This window comes from Poecilia formosa, unplaced genomic scaffold (assembly GCF_000485575.1).
Source record: "Poecilia formosa unplaced genomic scaffold, Poecilia_formosa-5.1.2 Scaffold102, whole genome shotgun sequence".
NCBI lineage: Eukaryota > Metazoa > Chordata > Actinopteri > Cyprinodontiformes > Poeciliidae > Poecilia > Poecilia formosa.
The window spans coordinates 754,078-774,006 of NW_006800041.1; the positions used below are offsets into that span (position 1 = coordinate 754,078).

The following is a 19,929-nucleotide window of genomic DNA, read 5'->3' on the forward strand; positions in this document are numbered from 1 at the left end:
TGTGTGTGTGTGTGTGTGTGTGTGTGTGTGGTTTACACAAATCAGATTTATGTGTGAACAGTTGACAAGCCCAAGTGACAAACATGCATAGAAGAACATAGACGTCACACAGCAGTGCTGTTTACTGAAATAATAACTGATGCTGCCATCTATTTTCATGTTCTCCATGTTCTCTTTTTTACAGGTCAGTACACTTTCTGTAAATGTGAGTTTGGCGGTTAGAACATCACCTCTTTTCTAACCTGGCCCTGTTCAGCTGAGTCGAGTACTTTTTTGACGTGTACCACTTGTGTCTCCTTAGTCAAAACGAACATGTAAAGTTTTTGAATGTTTAACAATTGACTGCATTATTATTAGAATTAAGGATAAATGTTAGGTACTGCGGAAATGCTCTATTGCTTCTCAGTGAGTTAGTGTAGCATATCTGTGTTTGTGTAAACGGGTTTTTCAGAGGTTTGCAGGCAGATGTCAAACAGTTAAGGAACCACATAGACCTACTGACAACTCTCTCAGTAACTGGGAACCTTGGGACACAAGACAAGTATTGTGTGTGCATGGGTGAAAAGGAGAGCAGAGGAAAGGGAAACAGACGTGACCTACCTCCCTCTATCCCATCCCATCTGCATCCTGACATCTGACAGGGCCATCACATTCAACCATTCTATGGAAGTGTGTGTGTGTGTGTGTGTGTGTGTGTGTGTCCCACATCCAGTAGAAAGGTAATATTATGTAAATAGCCCCACATATGTCATCTATGAAAAGATGGGGATGGACACACATTCCTGCATGCACACACTTTCTACCTCTCTACACACACCCTAATGCCCTTAGGGTTGGGGGGTCTCGGCCCCTGTCTCATTTCTTTGGGTCAGTTTCTCACACTTGTGACAGGGTCACACACCTCTCCTCTCATTGTTAACCTGCAGTAAAAAGTCACACAGCCAGATACTCAAAAGTGAGAGTAGGTGTATGTGAGTGATTAACTGAGAAGAGTGTGTATGAGATGGAAAACTGACAACTGTTTATTGTGTGCGTGTGTTTGTGTGACAAGAGAATTGGAGACAAGAGATGGAGAAACCTCTGCACATTACCAAATTAGCAATATGTCGGACTGCAAGCTTGCATTTTTTTAGTCAACATTCAACACTGTTGAGTTTTGAAAACCACCTTTTTGGGTGGTTTTCAGTGCTTAAAAGCATAACATAAATTTGTTTATTGCATTAAGACTTTATGACGTTATCGGGAACTTGTATTTAAACACAGCAACATGGAGAGCATCAGCGCCAGCATCCTTCTCAGCCAACCCTGCCTTAACGTCAGTGCAGGATGGTTATTAATGGCAGGTGTGAACACGGGCAAAGACACCGATTACAAATATCAATACAAACATACTCAAGCCTATGATGAACATAGAATCACCAAATTGTCTGGCTTGCTTTTGAACTGTGGGGTTAAACTGGAGTACCCAGCGAGAAACCTCACAGGCAAAGAAAAGGGATGAAAAATGTTCAAAACTTTGCAGATGACAGTGCAAACAATGTAACCAAAGAGAAACAGCTTTTATGACCTTTTACCTGCCTGAAAGCATGTCTGTCCATTTTAATTCACAGACAGAAAGCTTTCACTGCAGATAACAATGGTGTTGTCATCCATTACTGACGCATTAGAGAACATTGACTTGAATATTGCTAATGGAAACTGGATGCAGAGAAAAATATCCTTACAATGTGGTACTATTACTTTTTTTTTTTTTTGTAAAACACAACAGAAGTAAAATGTAGACTATGTAGAATAAAAACCCTAAAAAAATTTTAGGATCTTTTATGTAGTGCCTTATTTTGTAAAAGGATCTTATTTTTGCCCACAGACTCATAAGGTGGTGTTAGTGATTTATATTTCATATACAAAAAATAAGCCAATTTCATCAGTGACTGACAGGATAGCACTGTTTTTGTGAGTATATGTGAATGCATGTGGTCCCGTGTGCATGAGTTAGCTAATGTTAAGTCTAAGGAGTGGTCACAGGTACACAACAGGATTATGACCAACACCTATCTATTTGTGTCTGTGCGAGAGGAAAGCACTGACCACTGCAAAAGCCTCCTGAATTCTAAGTAGTGGTTTCCAGCTGCTGAAAAGCCAAATGACGTCTTAAGATGAATATGGAAATTAGTAAAGAGGCGTTGTGAGAAGCTACTGTACAAAAGTGATCTGGTATTTTGTATTTTTATCTTTTTATTATCTTTTTATTATCTTTTATGTTCTTTGATAATCATTCATTATTGTTCTACTTTCTATTCATTTATCTTTTTATTATCTTTTCTTTATTTGTTATAAAACTTATTCTGCTCAGGGTATGGTGCAAATTGATCATGCTGTAAGCTCATGCGGATCACGTGAATAGGGCGTGCTTAGCTCTGGTTGACTTGGGTTGGGCTCTGATTGGTCCGCTGGTTCACGCTCTCAGCCCATGATTGGCTCATGGTCAGAGAGCGGCTACCTCTGATTGGATGGCTCGCCTGCAAGGATGGAAATGGCCATTCCCCCTTTGCACGCAGGCATCCCTTTGTTTAAGAGATAAAATACGAAAAAGCCCGCGTTTTTGTCAGAGTCTGCTGCGGGTCGCGTTCGAACGCCCAGCCTACGTTGATGCTGCTTGTCTCTAGGCCGAAGGCTCTCCGGCCACGTTTTCACGAGGTAAGCGCTGATAACTTGAATGAATCGAGCATCACGTGTTTAGTCATAGAGTGTTTTGTACTGTATTCTGTGGGGAATAAATCGAGCATATTTGTTCTAGCAGCAACAGTGTTTGATGCATGTTATTTTGCTGTAATCTGTGGGGAAATAAATCGAGCACATTTAATTCTAGCAGAAACAGCGTTTGGTTTCGTTATTGCCGCCGATCTCCTTTCACCCTGATTTAAAATTTCATGAAACAAAAAGGTAGGATTAATAGGAAAGCTGTCTTAGTTGCATATCGCAAAACTTACTCTGGTGGGTTCAAATTCAACCTAATAGGTTCAAAATTTCCTGGAGAACTCAGGCCAACAATTTTGAAAACCAATCCTACAAATTTGCAAAACAGTAACAGTATTAAATAACGTATTTTCAGATGAAAGGTCTAAAAAAAAGGCACTCTTTTTTTAGAACTAACAGTCGAAAGTGAACTTCAGACCAGGGTAACCTTCACTTCTTTGCCTTACCACGACCTTGTAGAAAGTTCCATGTGTACCAGTTTCATAGTCCTCTACTGGTTTTTTCCCCTTGTTTCTCCTAACTTTCTCCTCTCCATGATTGGTGCTCTGTTTCCTTTTGTTTTTGTCCTTCATCTCTCTGTCACCAGGTCCCTTCCATCAATACAAAACTGTCAGTCACAGGAGTGACAATTGGCAGCTGTCGATGTATTGTAGAGGGTCGCCACTCTCTATACAGGCTTCAGATCCTAAAATGCTATCAGCTGCCAATACAAATGCACACACACAGACACACACACACACACACACACACACACACACACACACACACACACACACACACTGATCTCCACATGTTCAGAGATACCATTTTCTCTTTGCATCCTCATCACACTTTATCATCGCTGACACAGGAAAATTTGGTTTGGTAGCAACAAGATCAAATCAGATGAGGAAACAAAGAACCACCTTCTGACTATTCACTCTTCAGCTGAATGTGTGCACATGCACACTACACACACTACTAATAAAGGTCTTTGAAACAAGCTAAAGTCACTGACACATGGCTCCCCCTACTGGAGACCTACAAGACCTTAGTAATGACATCTGGGTCATTGATTACAAGGTAGTATAAGATTCATTGCTTGATTCATTCATCTTTCTATTGATACTGTGTTTTCTACCTCAGTTTTGAGTGCATCTTCTACGGACGCTCTCATATGAATGCATGTGAGTCGTTTCATAAAGTTCGGCATTTATTATTTTTAATCCCCTCTTTTGATGTCTAACTACCACATTAAAAATTAATCCAGAGGTAATAAACCTAGAAGAATGGAGAATGTATTTTCCCTAATCAGTACTCAAATGAAAAGTTATGAAAACTCATGTTTTGTTATTTTGTGTATTTGTCTGTGATGTTTTCTAATGCAAGTTAAAATGAAATCAATTTTAAGTGGATTGATTGCCCCTCATGTATGTTATGTACATGAGCCTGGGAGAAATAATTAGGGCAAATATCAAAATCCAAATATGTCCTATTTTTAATTTTTATGCCATAATTTTGAAACAATTTAGTCGTATTTAAAACTTGTTTTGACCATTGAATTTTATGCTTTTGAAACTGGTGGAGTATACAGAGAAAGAAATGTATATTCTCACACCAACTGGAGGGATGCATTCCTCCTCTTTGCACACATGGTGTCCATCCGTATGAGAAATGTGATTACAAATGAAAGTGTGAATGAGAGTGCGGAGTGCCACAGCTGGTATGGCATCTGGCTTGGCATATCGTTGCCCAGCCTCGCCCACTGTCTGCGTGCTCTAATGTGGCTGTCGACAAGCCCATTAAGAAGCCATTACTAAATGCTCTGTCTCAGCTCCCATTCCACGCCTTACAGCACAGACCCAAGGGAATATAAGCAACATGAAGGGAGTGAAGGGAACAAGAGGAAAAAAGGTTTGACTTTGTTGTCTTCTTATTAATTATTTTTTTAAAGTGGCAACATGTTAGCAGAACAGAAAAAAAAACATGAAACATTTGTGCCAAAAGCTAGACTAGTTTTTTTTTTTTTTTTTTCAAAAAAGAAAAAAAAAAAGAGAACTGTGTCAATTTTGTGACATAGACTGGCTCTGAACCCACTTTTTTATTTAACCATCGGAGAAGAATAGGAAGTGAAGGAGCTTAGCTTCAGGGCACAGGAGCTTCCGATGTGCAGTTTGAACTTTCAAGGAAGGTTCAAAGTTAAACTAAATAATTAAAATTGTATTTTCTCAAAAAGCTAGCATAGTCTGAAAAAGTTTTAGATTTCATGAATTTGATTTTCAAGAAATGCATTTGTACTAAAACAAGGAGATAACTTTTATCATTAAGATTAGACTGTCTTTCAAACATAACATTTTTAATTCAAAAGGTTAGTCATTGAATCTACAGGGACTAACTCTCCAGCTTAAGAGTCACAATGCTGATGACCATCAGCACCGTTGAGGCCTTTGCTTTCCACAGTATCTCTGTGTTGATGCAAGAATGTTCCAGAGAAAGCTGCGTACACAGTATCCAATTTAAGGTTATGAAAGTGATAAAAGGATGCAGATTCTTCTGAGTATCTAAGACACACAGGATGATGGATCATTTTTTTCTAAAGCCTTGCTGTGTGGGTCTTTTGACAGACAGGAATTGGGTGGTTTCTCCTGATAAATTTGTTACCATGCAGCTGCTTCTTTCATCTTCTCTGCAACAACGGAGTAGATTACTGGGGGCACTTGTGGTTTTTGAGCTTCTCCAGTTTGTCTAACTGTGTTTGGTGGAGTTTGAAGTGGTAATATTATTCCTAGTAGCATCCATCACCAGGCGCACCATGTGATGGTGTCCAGTGTTTCTGTTGTGCAGTTGGCAGTATTACACCTTTGTCAGTGGTGGTTGATGATGTCAGAGGTTGGTTCTAAGATCCAAACTCCTTGGGAGAAGGTCTGGGTCTTGACAGGACTTTGTAGGAAACTAGTTTACCTGGAAGGTCTTTAATTGGTCATTGCTCTCATCAGTCAGCCCAGCAAAGATATCGGTGATGTTGATTTCGGGTGTGGAGGAGACAACAAATACTTTGACTGGTTGAAATTTGAGCCTCAACTGAGAAACTAGCAGGCACTGTCTGGACTGTTCCAGGTCCAGTGGTGAGTGATTTTCTAAGAAAGTAACGTGTTTATAAAAAGGTTTTTGGGTTAACAGTGGAGTAGCAGCTAGTTACCACTGTATAGTAGTAGGTGATGGGTATGGGCAGCATCACTTCAAGTCCATCAAGTGAACTTCAATAGAACTACAAATAAGAAAGAAATGTTGTAACAGCTTTATCTTGGTTTTCATTATTATATCAACTAATACTGGGTACCAATTATGTATGGTTTTGTTTCTGTATATGCATGAAAAACAACGAATTGCTCTTATGAGTGAGTGGGACAACCTTTTTTTCTCAGCAGCGAAACCCTCTATCTCTACGAACACACTTATAAACCACACACACACACATTTACATTAGCGTATGTGGCACAAGGTAAGGGTTGAGTTTTCTGTAAAAGTTTGTGCGTCTGCACCGGCTGCTGGAACTAAGCGGGGCTCTTAATCATGACTGTAACAGGCAACATTACCGGCAGCAGCAGCAGGCTAATGATGAATGCCCGAGCCTCTGTGAAAACCCTGACCTCTTTTTCTGCTGTGATGCACAAAATGCTCTTGTTCTCTCACAGAAAGACACAAATGCACATGCATTAATGCACACACATGTGTAAGCTGTCAGCAATATGTATATCTTAACATACAAACAGAGTCACAGAAATGTAAATTACAAACATATGCACCCAGGCACAAATACACCTTGCTTTTGCATCCATGACTTCACAGCAGGCCTAATTGCATTGAGAAAGGTGTTGCGCAACTACGACAATTACAGACGGAACTTGTATATTAATTTACCCTCTTAATAAAATGGAGCAATGTTAAGAAAGACTGGCTAAAATGTTAATTTTTGTACTGGAAAACACCTGGAAGTGGCTTTAACATAAAATGTAAATGAGGATGAAAAACAAGATCTTGAAATTGAACTAAAAGGAATGGAAAAATATCTGTGACAAGAAACAGATGGGCAAAAAACATGAAGAACAAAGGAATTCCAACCAAGGGAGTGAGTAGTTATAAACGAGTATAAAGTTTTGATGAAGGACAAACTAATGTCAGGGATTGGGGCGGTTCGGGCTTCCTGCTCCGCGGCTACTGCATGTGATCCCGCCTGTCACTCACACTCCATCGCCATGACAATCATCATAATGCTGACGCCTGGAGGTGGGGACAAGCCTGTCCTTGTAACAAACAGAACCCTTCCTCGATCTGACGACAACAACTCCTGAGAAAGTCTGACACACACAGATTCACACACAGACACACACTTGACTGTAATGCATTGAAGTCACAAATAAAAACTGTGGCATGGAACAAAATCAAAGGATGTTCCAGTTTAGATTGAAAATGAAAACTGTTTATCAGTAACAATAATGCGATGTGATATGCTGCTGTCACTGTTTTTAGAGCATGGTGCGTGCATTGTCAAACATATTCATTGTACAATATGTGTCATGTGACTGTCTACACATACGAAAAGGAGTATGTGTGTGAGCAAACGTCAATCTACGTAGTCTGCACAATCCAATAATACATATTCACATGCGATACATGTATGATGGACAAGTGATAGAGAGACAGAGACAGTGTGTGTGTGGCGGGGGGTGTGTGTGTGTGGGTTTGTGTTGGCCAAAGGGAAGAGAGAAGGGACTTGTCAAACCAGGGAAGACATGGCAAACTGGATGGTGATGCCAGCCTTGTGTGACAGCTCACTCACATACATACACACATTTATGCACACATGCTATTGGCCCCCTAAACCTGCCCTGGCTTGCACTCTTGAGCTGTGAAAGCTGGGACGCAGAGAGAAAACGAGACTGGTGGAGCCTCCTTTAACCAGAGGCTGACTGGTCCGCGTGTGCGAGTGTTTGTGTGGGACTGTGGCGGAGTGGGGTTCAAAGTGTCACATCAATTTGTGGCTGTGTTGTTTCTGCAAGAGGCTAACCCCACTGCCACTTAAGCTTAGCCCGACAGTGAACAGCATACTGACAGACAGAACACATACATACAGCACACACACGCAAACACACACACACACACACGCCATCTCTAGCTGCAAACATTTAGATTAATTATTTAGATGAGTAATTAGTTTGCTAATTTTGGAGAGCATGTAAAATGTGTGTTTTTTGCAGTTTAAGTCTGATAAAGAGCAAACTTATGATTTGGGATTAGATCAGATATGGATTTATTCAATTCTTAAATCTATGTTTAATTTGGCTGCTCAGACTGGATAGTATTCAGAAAACTTCAGGTTTTGTCAGTGAAACTCCTCTTTTGAAGTGACTGCAAGACATTTACCATTAAAGAAGATGGCGCCTAAGCATTTAAATAATGTAGCAAACCTTTTTTATCAGTCTGATTTATTAATTTTATGGTTCAGATGACATGAGTCTGCCTTTGCTCCCCTTTGCACCAACAGCTCCTTCCACAAAAAACGTTCAAGGTGGTATCAAGGTAGTAATTTAAGGTATTAAATGTAAAAGTATAAATGAGACTGAAATAATTTTTGATGAGAGGAGCAAGAAAATGTGGTATATACGTTTAATATAAAAAAAATTGCACTGATTTCATCTGCATTTATAGTCCTGAACATAATATTATGTGGAGATTTTCTGCTCTTGTTGATCCACAGTTCTGGCTTTATTTTTGAGAATATTACTGGAATGTCACAGCAAGATTTATGAGCAACGGATCCCGAGAGGTTCAGCTTTGCCAGTTTGTGACATAAATGTTTTGTGAAAAAGGCTATTTAGACTTGGCAGTCCAATAAGCCCTGGAACACTGCTGATGGGTACCGACCACTGCAGACTGGGAACAGCCACAAAATCTCCAGATTTGAAGATGCTCCGTATCTGAATCTGGTTTCTTGCTCAAATCTTTATGCTTCATTGTTTGATGATAAAAAGTTAATTTGCAGCCACACGCAGTATGATTATTGTTATTCAGCTCACCTATTAGTGGTCATAATGTTATGATTAATTGGTGTATATCGAAATGCCTGTAAGGAGGCCGGGATCTGTGCAATTTGTACAGTAAACCGTCTTGACTCAAACGCTGGTTGAGCTGAAATCTAATTTTGAAAAGTATCAAACCACTTGTCTAAAAAATATTAAACAATCCCTCCATATATTCCTGAGCTCTGAGCAGTTAGCTGAGGTGGAGTTGCTGGTTAGACACCCCCAGGGGTGACCTGGCCTGGGCCCAGACCACTTTAACCACTTGTCTCCATTAACAGGCTCCCAGATATTATTATGCTCCCTTGGGACCATGCATGATCTAACCAACCATTTACCCTCTCTTTTCTATTTCTCTCTCTTGTGTCTGCCTCTCTCAGCCTTGATGTTACTCTATGAAAAAAGACAGCAGGGAGAAAAATATGAGATTGATTTATTTGGTTCGGTGTTCTTTGCGATGGAGTCCTCTCCCACTCTTTCTTCTGTTTTCTCTCTCTCTTTCTCTGCAAATTGAAACCAATTAGCGGGTAGAGCACTTGTAGTGGGGAATGTAGGGCAAGCGTGGAGTAATAAAAAAGTATTGACTTTTCTGTGACTGTATGCGGCGTGAAAGGGGTGCCGCGGCCTTGTCCGACATGAAAGGAGCTCCATTAATTTCACTTATTTCACCCAGGCCCCTGTCAGAAGGCCCTAATGCATCCCAGGTGCACTTCTCACATGCAGGCACTCAGACAGCGCAACACAGCTCCTGCCTAGTTACCAAATGAGTTTATATTATATATCAGAGTGACAAAGAGAGAGAGAGAGAAGTGGAGGAGAATAGAGTAATTTCTAATTCACTTATTGAGACAAAAAGCGAGGCCTTTCAAATGTAGCTAATTATGGCCTAGCTTACCACGTTCGTCCCCCTTCTGTTTTATTGGAAAGCAGGGGGTGAAGGCCTAAGTTAAAGAAAAACCTCTCAAACTTGCTAAATGATCCACTGTAATTTAATTTGTGTTCTCCAGCTCAAGTAAGTTGTTCAAAAATGGTCAAAACAATCAAAAAGAAATAGGTTATACAGATCTATAAATTAGAGTATTTTTAAAAAGTGGGTTTATTTCAGTCACTCCATCACTAAATGAGACATATTTCCATTCATTTCATGAAAATACACATGTATGAAAATAGATGTAGTTACATACACATATTTTGTGTATGAAAAAATCTTTTTTTCTATTGAAAGAAATTTATAGAAATTAATTTCTTCTAACAGAAATCAAAGCCTTTATTTCTATTAATTATGATTTTTTTTGCTTACAGCTGGGACATTTAAGATTAGAATATCACATCAGACCATTCATTTCATTTTAAAAATGTTTGCCCGATTTAAAACTATATCTAATACGGCTTCTTGAATAAAAATATTGTTTTTATTTTCATTCATTTATTTTTTTTTTAACCAAAATCTGGCGTGTGTGGAGATGCATTGAATCATTTGTGCTAGTTTGAATTTTTTGTAATAACTGCTCATATGCACAGTGGCACATAATCGTTAAATAAACCATTCCATTCTGTTTAAGATCAACATTTTTTAAGGGGCAACAGATTAAATGATTTATGCAGTTAAATATTAAAAATATGTGCTACCTACCAAAATATCATGCATATCAATGCATTGTCAAGAATTAGTTTCTTGTACTCGCACTCCATTGGCATGACAATCTATTGTGTAGGAAATTATTCAGGCTTTTAACAACAAAAAGTGATATGATTAAACAAATAAATAGCATCTTAGCACAGTTTTCACAGACGGCGGTTCTAGTGGGTCTTCGTGGTGCTATCTGGTAAATTCCATTCATCTGCATTTCTACTTACACTTGCGTCTGTATCTAAGCTTGTGCTTACAGGTAAATTCATGTATGCATGCATGCGTGTGATAGAAAGAGACCACCAATGTGTTTGTGTGTGTGTGCATGCATGTGCGCAAGAGAGAGTGAAGAGTGAGAGGCTATCTGAAGACAGAAACTAATCAGGGTGTGTGAGATAAGAAAGCAGCCTTTATGGTGTATGGTAATCAGACCCCCCTGCACCACACACCCCACGGCCTGCCACCACCATGCATAATCACCACGACTTATTCACATGATTGATGAAATATGCGTCTGTGAAATCTGAGCCGTGTTTGTTATCATCCCTTTTTCCAATTCTCCCCTCTCGTTTCTTCTCTCTCAATCTTTTTTTTTTTTTTTTTGTCATATTCAACCTCTTTGCCCCTCTCTGTATCTGCAGTGGCCTAAGATGTTTGGTACCATGTACAAACAAGAAATTACACACACAGCATGGGGTCTTTCTTACACACATGCACAACACAGCCACTCTCACTCTGTTTGTCTCATAAAGAATTAATATAATTCATGGCAGATGCATATGAAAAGCAATATCATTGGAAGGGAATTATGAAGGAAAAAGGGGAGGGGGGAAGACAAAGATGAGAGACTTGAAGATGCATTAATTGTTCTGTCCTGCAGAGAGAAGTGTTTGCTGGATTAGAGTGTGATGAGAAGAGATGTGATAGATGGAGTTAGATAGACTCTAGAGCTTCTCTGCCTGAAACTCTATTGAATTAATCAGAGAACAAATGCTGAATTTACAACTGCAATTGAAGCAAAGATATAAAAAAAACTAGGCAGCAACTTCTCACTCACAAACAGGAAGTGTCTGACCAGGGTGCAAAAGATGTAATTAATTAGAAAAGGTCTTCAGAACAGCCATCAAGGGGAAAAAACTAACTTCAATATTAGTTGGAATTATTAGAACTCCATGGCTAAAACAGAAGCCACATCTGGATGCTGTGGTTCTCTAAAGTGTTTTTTTTTTCTTTTCTTTTTTTTCCTGTGACATATGTTGCTGCCATTTGGATGAAAACAGGCATCTGTCAGTCTGTTTTAGTGTGAATCTAGATTACCACTTACAGCAGTTTGGTATTTTCACCGCTGAAGAAATTTCAACTGATTCTTTGCACCTTTTTGTTTCTAGAATAAAAAGTCGTCAAACAGATTTTCATACTGCAACATATGGTGCAAACTGGTGCAAAGGGAACAGGCTTGTGTTGATTTTTGTTCCCCTAGGAAAAAGGTGATCAGAATACAGATACTGTTTGGTCCGTCCAGCACCAAGTATGGCACAAAGGACGAAGATGTGATGTGCAAAGCGATCCAATCGGGGTTAGATTTGGGCTAAAAGTAGACACAGGTTAGGAAGGAGGGGGCTGAGACTGAGTCCAAGATTAAGACTGGGGCTGGTGAATTAAGGCCCGCAGCCTCGGGGTGCTATTACACATTTATAATGAGAAAGGGAGGAGAGGGAGGCTCGCCTTCCACCTCGACACACCTTAGATTAAATATGCACAATTCCCATGCAAAACGGGCTGCGAGCAGACAGACCTGCAGTGCTGTCTAATCCCCTGTGCTGGAGTTGTTTCAGCCAGGGTTAACAGGCTCATCAGTCAACACAAGCTGCTTTGCACAGGACATCAGAGCCATTTGCAGTTATAAGGGCTTGTGATTGCTTCCTTTTCCAGGTCCCACCACATGCCACACCACACCAGCCTCTCTCACACAGTCACAGACTGGCCCCTGGACATATGAACCTGTAATAAGACATATCCAGGAAGCTCGTATGAGCCGTTGCAGAGATAAAAGCCACGCAGCCCGTCCGAGATAAAAGTGTGACTTTCACATACATATCAAGCGGCTTATCAAGTGCAAAACCAAGGATAACAAACACAAACACATGCTGGATAAACAAGACTCGCACACAGTGACACATTCTGTTACATACACACAGCTGGTAATAGTAAGACACACACAGATTAAAAATACATCTTATATTTGCATTTAAAAGATGCTTTCTGGCAAGTTTTTGAATGCAAAAAAAAAAAAAAATCTCATGGATGTCCATAAAATGTATACTGTCTGCTGTATCCTTGGTGTCCGCCTATACCATAGCTTTAACGCAATCTATTTGCATTTCACAGCCTGGTTTGACTTCTATCACCAAACACACTGCTGTATGAGAGGGCTGTCATGTTCCTCAAGTATGAGTGCGTGTGCATGTATTGTGCGAGGAGGGGTTGGGGCAGGGGCGTCTGAAACTAGGTACTGCACATAAAGAAAACAGAGAACTAGTGTGCACACAAACAAGGCAGCAAAGCAAAGAGAGTGATGACAGGGAAAAAAAGATAGAAAGTGATTATACCACACTACATGCAGTATGCTTCACTGGAGCATATCTGCACAGGGACAGACTGTCCATTAAAGAACAGGCATCCCTATTCAGCTTGCCGGCCTGCTTTTTCTTTCATCCATCCACACGTGAAGTAGAAACCATCTGCATAGACCAAAAACAGCCGCCCACTTTGATTCCACCTCAAACTAACTATAAAACCAAAGGATTTTACTGTTATGACCATTTCATGATACTGTATGCTACCCTGACAGGGAACGAGTTCTTGAACGCATTAATGCAACTAAGGCAATTTTTAGAAAACATGAATGTCAGTCAGTTGTGTATCAGGCCTACTTTCTTGCTGAAGTACAACGAGCAAGTTGTGCTAATGTCATTAGCTGACAAGAAGGGTACCATTCATCCTGATGGTACCCTAAATTTTTATTTAGAATTAGTCCATAATAATCTTTTTACCAGAATATTCTTTTACATTGAACAAATTATTTTTCACAGGGACAGAATGTCATGCTTTAATGTTGCCACAAATTATAATTTTTACTTTAAATGTATGTACCCGTTTTGGTTCTAACAGCATCCTTTGAAACATCAATGCCACACATTTGCTTTTAACTTCATTGGCTTTAAGCCTCCAATGAGGAAAAGTGTTCAATTTTTATTTGTCTTTATTTATTGGTAGCTCAACATGAAGAAAGTCAGAGGGAAACGGGGAGGACATGCAGTTTACGTCAATATATTAACATGGATGTTTTTTGGACTGTAAGATCAGGCTTGATTTCCTGTATAATGCAAAACGGCACCAACCTTTAACCAGGTGTTACTCAGCTCCAAATCACAGGATCATGTGATTACAAGTGGGAGGAGCCACACACCCTGATGGCCACATCACATGATTATTGCACAACACAATGTCTGAGTCCAGTGACAATTTACCTCAATTTTTTTTATCTCAAGATAAGTTATTTGATTATTTAAAAATTTTTAAGCCAAGTTAAAAAAAATGTATACTTTCCACTGCACCAATGTAGAACTTCACCTTAAATAAAAACCATGAACCTTTTCACCTAAATTACCTTAGTGTATGACAAAATATGCACACCTGTTTTGTTAAATGGTGTCAACTTTTTTTTTTCAAAGAAGCTTGATTCAAACTTACTTTATTGAGACTGTTCAATTAATATCATCATCTGTGCAGTTGGCCCTTTCTGTTCCACTATCAATGTAAATTCCTCAGTAATGGAAGCTCAGTATTGGGTTAATTGATAGATCGGAGGTCCTACATGAGAAGAAGAATGGTGGGAGGGGTGTTTTATGGCAGTGCAAATGAAGGGGCAGCAGAGTTTTACAGATGCTGTAAAGTGGTTATGAGAAGTTAGCATTCCCATTTCCCAACTGCAGAAACAGATGGGTGGACTGAATACATCACTGAATACATCAGAATTATCCCCACATCTAAGAAAGTGATTTTGTTGATTTTCAGTCCGACCTGAGCGGATGAGCTCAGGTTCCTGTCTGTTTGAGTTGTGGAATTAAGAGATGATGTGTACTATTTATTCTCAATACAAATATTCCTCCATTATCAGTCATGCATTGCCTTCTGACAGCACAAATAAGGCCATTTATAGTGAGTGTTTATGTGAATTTGGGAAGGGATGCTTTTTACCTTTAGCCTGTAGCTTTACGAGTGTGCAAAACCTACAATTATCCCAAAGCAGAGTACATGGAAAGAGGCTCTGACATCAAGTCTATGAGGGCAAAGTAGTGAGAGCGCTTAGGGTCAGATGTGCCATGGGGGAAGCTAGAACGTCAGAATTAAAGCTCAAGAATAACTAGTGTGTTCCACAAATGTAGCTGTTTACATTGTGAATGTTGTCTCAGTGCTTGTGTACAAGAACAATTAGCTTTTGTATGAAAATGTGACTTGCATATAACTTAAGCTTGGTTCTGATCAGACTTTTCAAAGTTGTGATGCATGTCAGTCTAATGTGAGAGGAAAGAAAGGCTCGAAGCGCATGCAGCCACAGACGTGACCACTCACTGTAGCGTACTTGATTAGCACGAAGTCTCCTAATTAGCCATCTTTTGTGGTTACAGGCAGATCCGCTGGTGACATGGCTAATAACAACCACAAAATTTGCATAAAAAGATAGGGCTTTCCCTTATTTGCATTTTAAATTAGTCACACAATGGAAACATTCTACACAGTTTTATCTTACAGTGAACATCGCAATGCAAGTATGTTCTAGCTTCAGCTGTGGTTGGGCAGTGTTTTGTCAAAGAACATACAACTTTTTAGCCTTTTTTATAAAATCCTCTCAATGAATTTTGAATATTTAACATTGTATGAAGGCTATGTTTAATTGTATGCAGATGGCACAGTAGTTACAGATCTACCAAACAATATTAAAAAAAAGCTGTGAAGGTAAAAACCTGAAAGTAGGAGTAGTGATGAAAGTGGTTCCAAGAAGAAAAAAAGACTAAATGAGAGCTGTTAGAGCTCATTCATCATTTTAAAAATCTGAGGTAGCTTTTCTTTTAGTTATGGTGGCATAGGTGAAACGGATGCACTAGAGTTAGAGGAACATCTGAGCCAAAAAATAAGCAATCTTGGAAACTTGTTCCTTCCACTAAGACAAAGCACCTGCATCCTGGCCAAGTTAGAACTGTGACTGTGTAAGGAAAGAAAGACTGCCTTTCTGTGACCCAGACGGCCAACATAAACAATAATCCAGCAGTCACAGGTTTTTTCTAGTGCTTGGATTGGACTGGGGGAGCTGTGTGTATCCTGCCAAGAGTTGTGATGGTCAAACCAAAGAGCCATAGTCTGGGAAAAGGGAAAAAAAAAACTGAACTATGTTAATGATGAAGCTTCGGGCCTTGCAGAGAGGCTGCAGCAAGGCTTAGGGTGATGATTACAAGCATTGCTGGATATGGTGGCAGAGGCTGGGTGAGAGGGCTATGGTCAGGGTTGGAAAAATAATTAGGAGCGCGGCTGAATAGCATTGCTAGATAATGTGGCTGGGGGGTGTTGGGTGAGGCGCAGTATGAAGATGATGAGTACCAGGGTTGAGCTGTCCACTCTACTGGCCCTGTGAGCTGTGACAAGAAGCTGTGCTGGCTGCTGTTGTAGCTGGCGGTGATGCCAATGATAGGACTAACGCACTAATTACCATGGAGTGAGAGAAGAGAGAGAGTAAACAGAGGGGGTGAGAAGCAGAAAGACGAAGCTTCACCGAGCCGGCTGAAAGTGGGAAAATATGAGGTCCGCTGAGTTTTGAGAGATGGTGCTAAATTTATTCTCAGTATAAAGGCACCTGTTCCTTGAAGGCCTCAGAGGTTTGTTAGATGGCATTAGTGAAAAAATGGTATCATGGATAGCAAGGTACACAGCAGACAGGTCAGGAATAAAATTCTGTATTAAGTTAAAGCAAACTGGGTTATGAAACAATATTTGATACTGAAAGTTTCACAGACCACAGTATAATGCACTGGGGTTATTTTTAATCAGCCATTCTGAGTTGTCTGGAAGACAGGTTCATGAAGACCTGTTAGAGGCTGCTAACTACCTAAGACCAGAGATTGAGGTTCGTCTGCCAGCAGGACAACCATAAAAACGCTAAACTTACATGTAAATAGTCTGGATCACAGCATATCCTTATGTTAGAATGAGCCAGTCAAATATCTACGTCCACATCCAAGGGAAAATTTGTGGTGAGACTTAAGTTGATGCTCAGAAGCTCTCTATCAACTCTAACCAAGCTTGACGAATTTTGCAAAGAAAAATTGAAAACATTTCAGGCAAAACCATGCATCATTTTTTTTTCCTTCACAAGAAAAGAAAATCTCTGTGGTTGCAACATGACAGTTTGTGATAAAGGTTGACGAGGGATGAAAAATGGGAGATTTTATAAGATCTGTGTAGAGTGAGTGCATAAAATCAGTTTACAAGTACAGCAGTTTCAATACAATGCTTTAAAGTTACAATTTTATCGTCACACTGCTCATGCAGCCACTCTGTGTGGTTAATTACATACACACTGCAGCCTGTCAGAGGAATAATCCTTAGAAATAAAATGCTACAGTTACAATTAAAAAGATATGCATGTGAGCTTAGGAAAAAAGTCGCAGTCATAAATGCAGATGGTGTCAATGAACCTTGACAGCAGCCGCAAAAACATCCTGCTTCTATCTGCAACTACTGATCTTTTCCACTAAATAGCTGCAGTTTGGTGCACGCATATGTTGGTGGAAGATCCAGATACTATAGCGAACATAATTATATAATCCACAAATATACATATACATCTGGGGCATAACCCATGAATGGAGGCCTTAGTTCTCGACGCAGATGTCACAGGTTCGAGTCCCGGCCCGATGACCTTTGCCACATGTCTTCCTTTCTCATTACCCACCTTCCTGTCTGGCTACTCTCAAATAAAAGCCACTAGAGCCAATAAAACCTTTTTAAAAAAATCCTCTGCTTCTTCTTTGGTATTCTTTTATTGCAATCCGACAGAATCACGCTACATTTGTCTAAAACATCCGTAATTTAGAAAATGTGTATGAGATTTGTTTTCTATGCATGCTATCTCTACAGATCTACAACCTTCCCAACAAATACACAACCTTGCCAATAATTTTTAACAAACACTGCATATTGCACAGTTTATAAAACGCATAGAGCTTTCCCCCAATCTCTCTTGTCAGCTGAAGGAGACCCCATACACCCTACAACTCAGCCCTCATGCTTATTTATTGCCACTTCCTGGGGCCGTGTTAGTTCATTCCCCTGTCGCTGCTCTCTTCTTCTTCCCATGCTCCTCTTGCTCTCTCTTGTTTCACTACTCGTTTCCGGGCAATTGGGTCTGGGTGCTGATGGTGGGGAGTAAGGGGCTGGGGTGGAGCTGCTGGGAACTTTGGATGTGTGTGTATGTGTGCTGGGAAGTGAGCTAATAAAGGATGGTGATCCATGAAAGGCCTTGAGCAAAGACACAGTCAATTACCTAATGCCTGGACCTGACTGCAGGGCCCATGCTCACACGTTCTCTCTCTAACAATTGCGTGCACACAGACACACACACACATGCTTACACCTCATTTACGTATACATGTAGATCGGGCAGTAGAGGGCAAGCTGTGAATCGTGTGCTCTTGTGTGGGTGGGTGTGCATATGCGTGTGATGGAGAGCGATGATTTATTAAATTGCTGTCACTTTTGACAAATTTGTACAACACAAGTTGAAGGTTTCAGCTCGACTGCTTCTGTGTTTTTCATCTTTTCTTTGGGGCGGGGGAGATTGTGTCTTCATGATAGAATCCAGGTAACTTTATAAACCTGTCTGATGTCACTCTTTGGGTTAAAAGCTGTATCTGTGGACACTTAATAAGTTGGCTTTACTTCTGGATTTAGGATAAAACATAACCAAATGTATAGTTTAATAACTGAAGGCTGAGTCCTTCTGATTAAAAATATTCCTTGTTTATTTAGAAAACAAGTGACAAGAAATGCCTTGCAGATTGTCTTCACATTATGGATATTAAAATAAATCAAGGAAAAATTAGTAGCAATAAAATATGACAGATGTTCTTTGTCATTTAATTGTAGGGAAAAAAAGATTGTAAGGGCTTGGAGTGGCAAAAAATGTTTGGTCTTTAATTGTGTAGTCAGGGAAATTATTGTGTGAGACAGATCAAACAGAGGGTTAATAACAGCACTTCACACTCACACACAGACAGCTCAGTAGATTAGCTTGTGAGTGGTAATGACTTTATAGTCAAGTATTTCAGCAAAGACACTCACAATTACTAATTAAAACTCAAGAGTCTGAACTTAAGTACTGAGAGAATGGAATATGGCTCAATATGAACCCAGTCTGACGCCGTTTTTAACACAAATTCCAGTTCTGTACCTATGGAAGGAGTTTGTATAATACCTCATTTTGTCATTGAGGAACAATTACGATTACGTTTCATTTGTACAAGAACAGATGTATTGTGTCTAGGTTTAAAAAAAAAACAAAAACAAAAAAAACCCTTAAATGCAAAGAAAAAGGTTGAATCATTTTCATTTCAAACAGTTTTTTAACGTGCAGTGATTTTTATAATGTGATGACAAAACACTTTTTGATTTGTTTCAGTTTCCAACAGTGAGCGTGTACTTAACAGTAAGTCCCATTAATTGATTAATTGTGATTTTTCTGATGGTGATGGATAAACCTTTTGCAAAAAAAGGCTAACTTAAGTAGTTTTTGCCTTTTAAAAGATGACCTTCAGTTGTGTTTTTGTTTTGGAAAAGAGAAGGAGGGGAGGGGATAGAGGAAGGGACAGGGACCCTGTCCTTGCTCTTATCGCTATGGGATCAGTGGCCTGGCCTGACCACTTCCACAGCCAGCACCTCAACCTTATCCATCACCACTAGATAGTTATCACACCAGGGATATAGGGGGTGTGAGGTAAAGGGGAGAGTGCAAATGAAAGAAAAGAGGGACTTCCTGCCCCGAGAACAAACTCTAATGCAAACAAAGCACACATAGGGAATGGAAGACAAACACCTAAGATTATGTACACATGATGAATTTAGGTGTCATGATCCTTTAAAGGCACAACTAATAAGCTAGTAAGTCTGACTGCACATGAGTTTATTGCATATTGTTTCACCTTATAATATATGAAGTAGTTTGATCAAACTTTAAATCATTATGTTACACTTATACTACTGTTGTTATATTAAATGCTATCTTGTATGTGACATATTATTCCAATAAAAATGAAGATCAACTCAAGATTTGTCTAAAGTATTTTAATGATTAATTTCTTCTGTATTGCTTAATAAGCACTTTGCCGTTTATAAGTACTGGTTATGTAGTAGTTCTCAAAACTATAAAAC

General features: G+C 39.6%; 1 protein-coding gene across 1 annotated transcript in view; it reads left to right on the plus strand.

Annotated features, from left to right (window-relative positions):
- The window catches only part of esrrga (estrogen-related receptor gamma a), a 263,653-nt gene that overhangs the window by 4,570 nt on the left and 239,154 nt on the right, over nucleotides 1–19,929 (plus strand). The gene's annotated exons all lie outside the window — the stretch shown is intronic.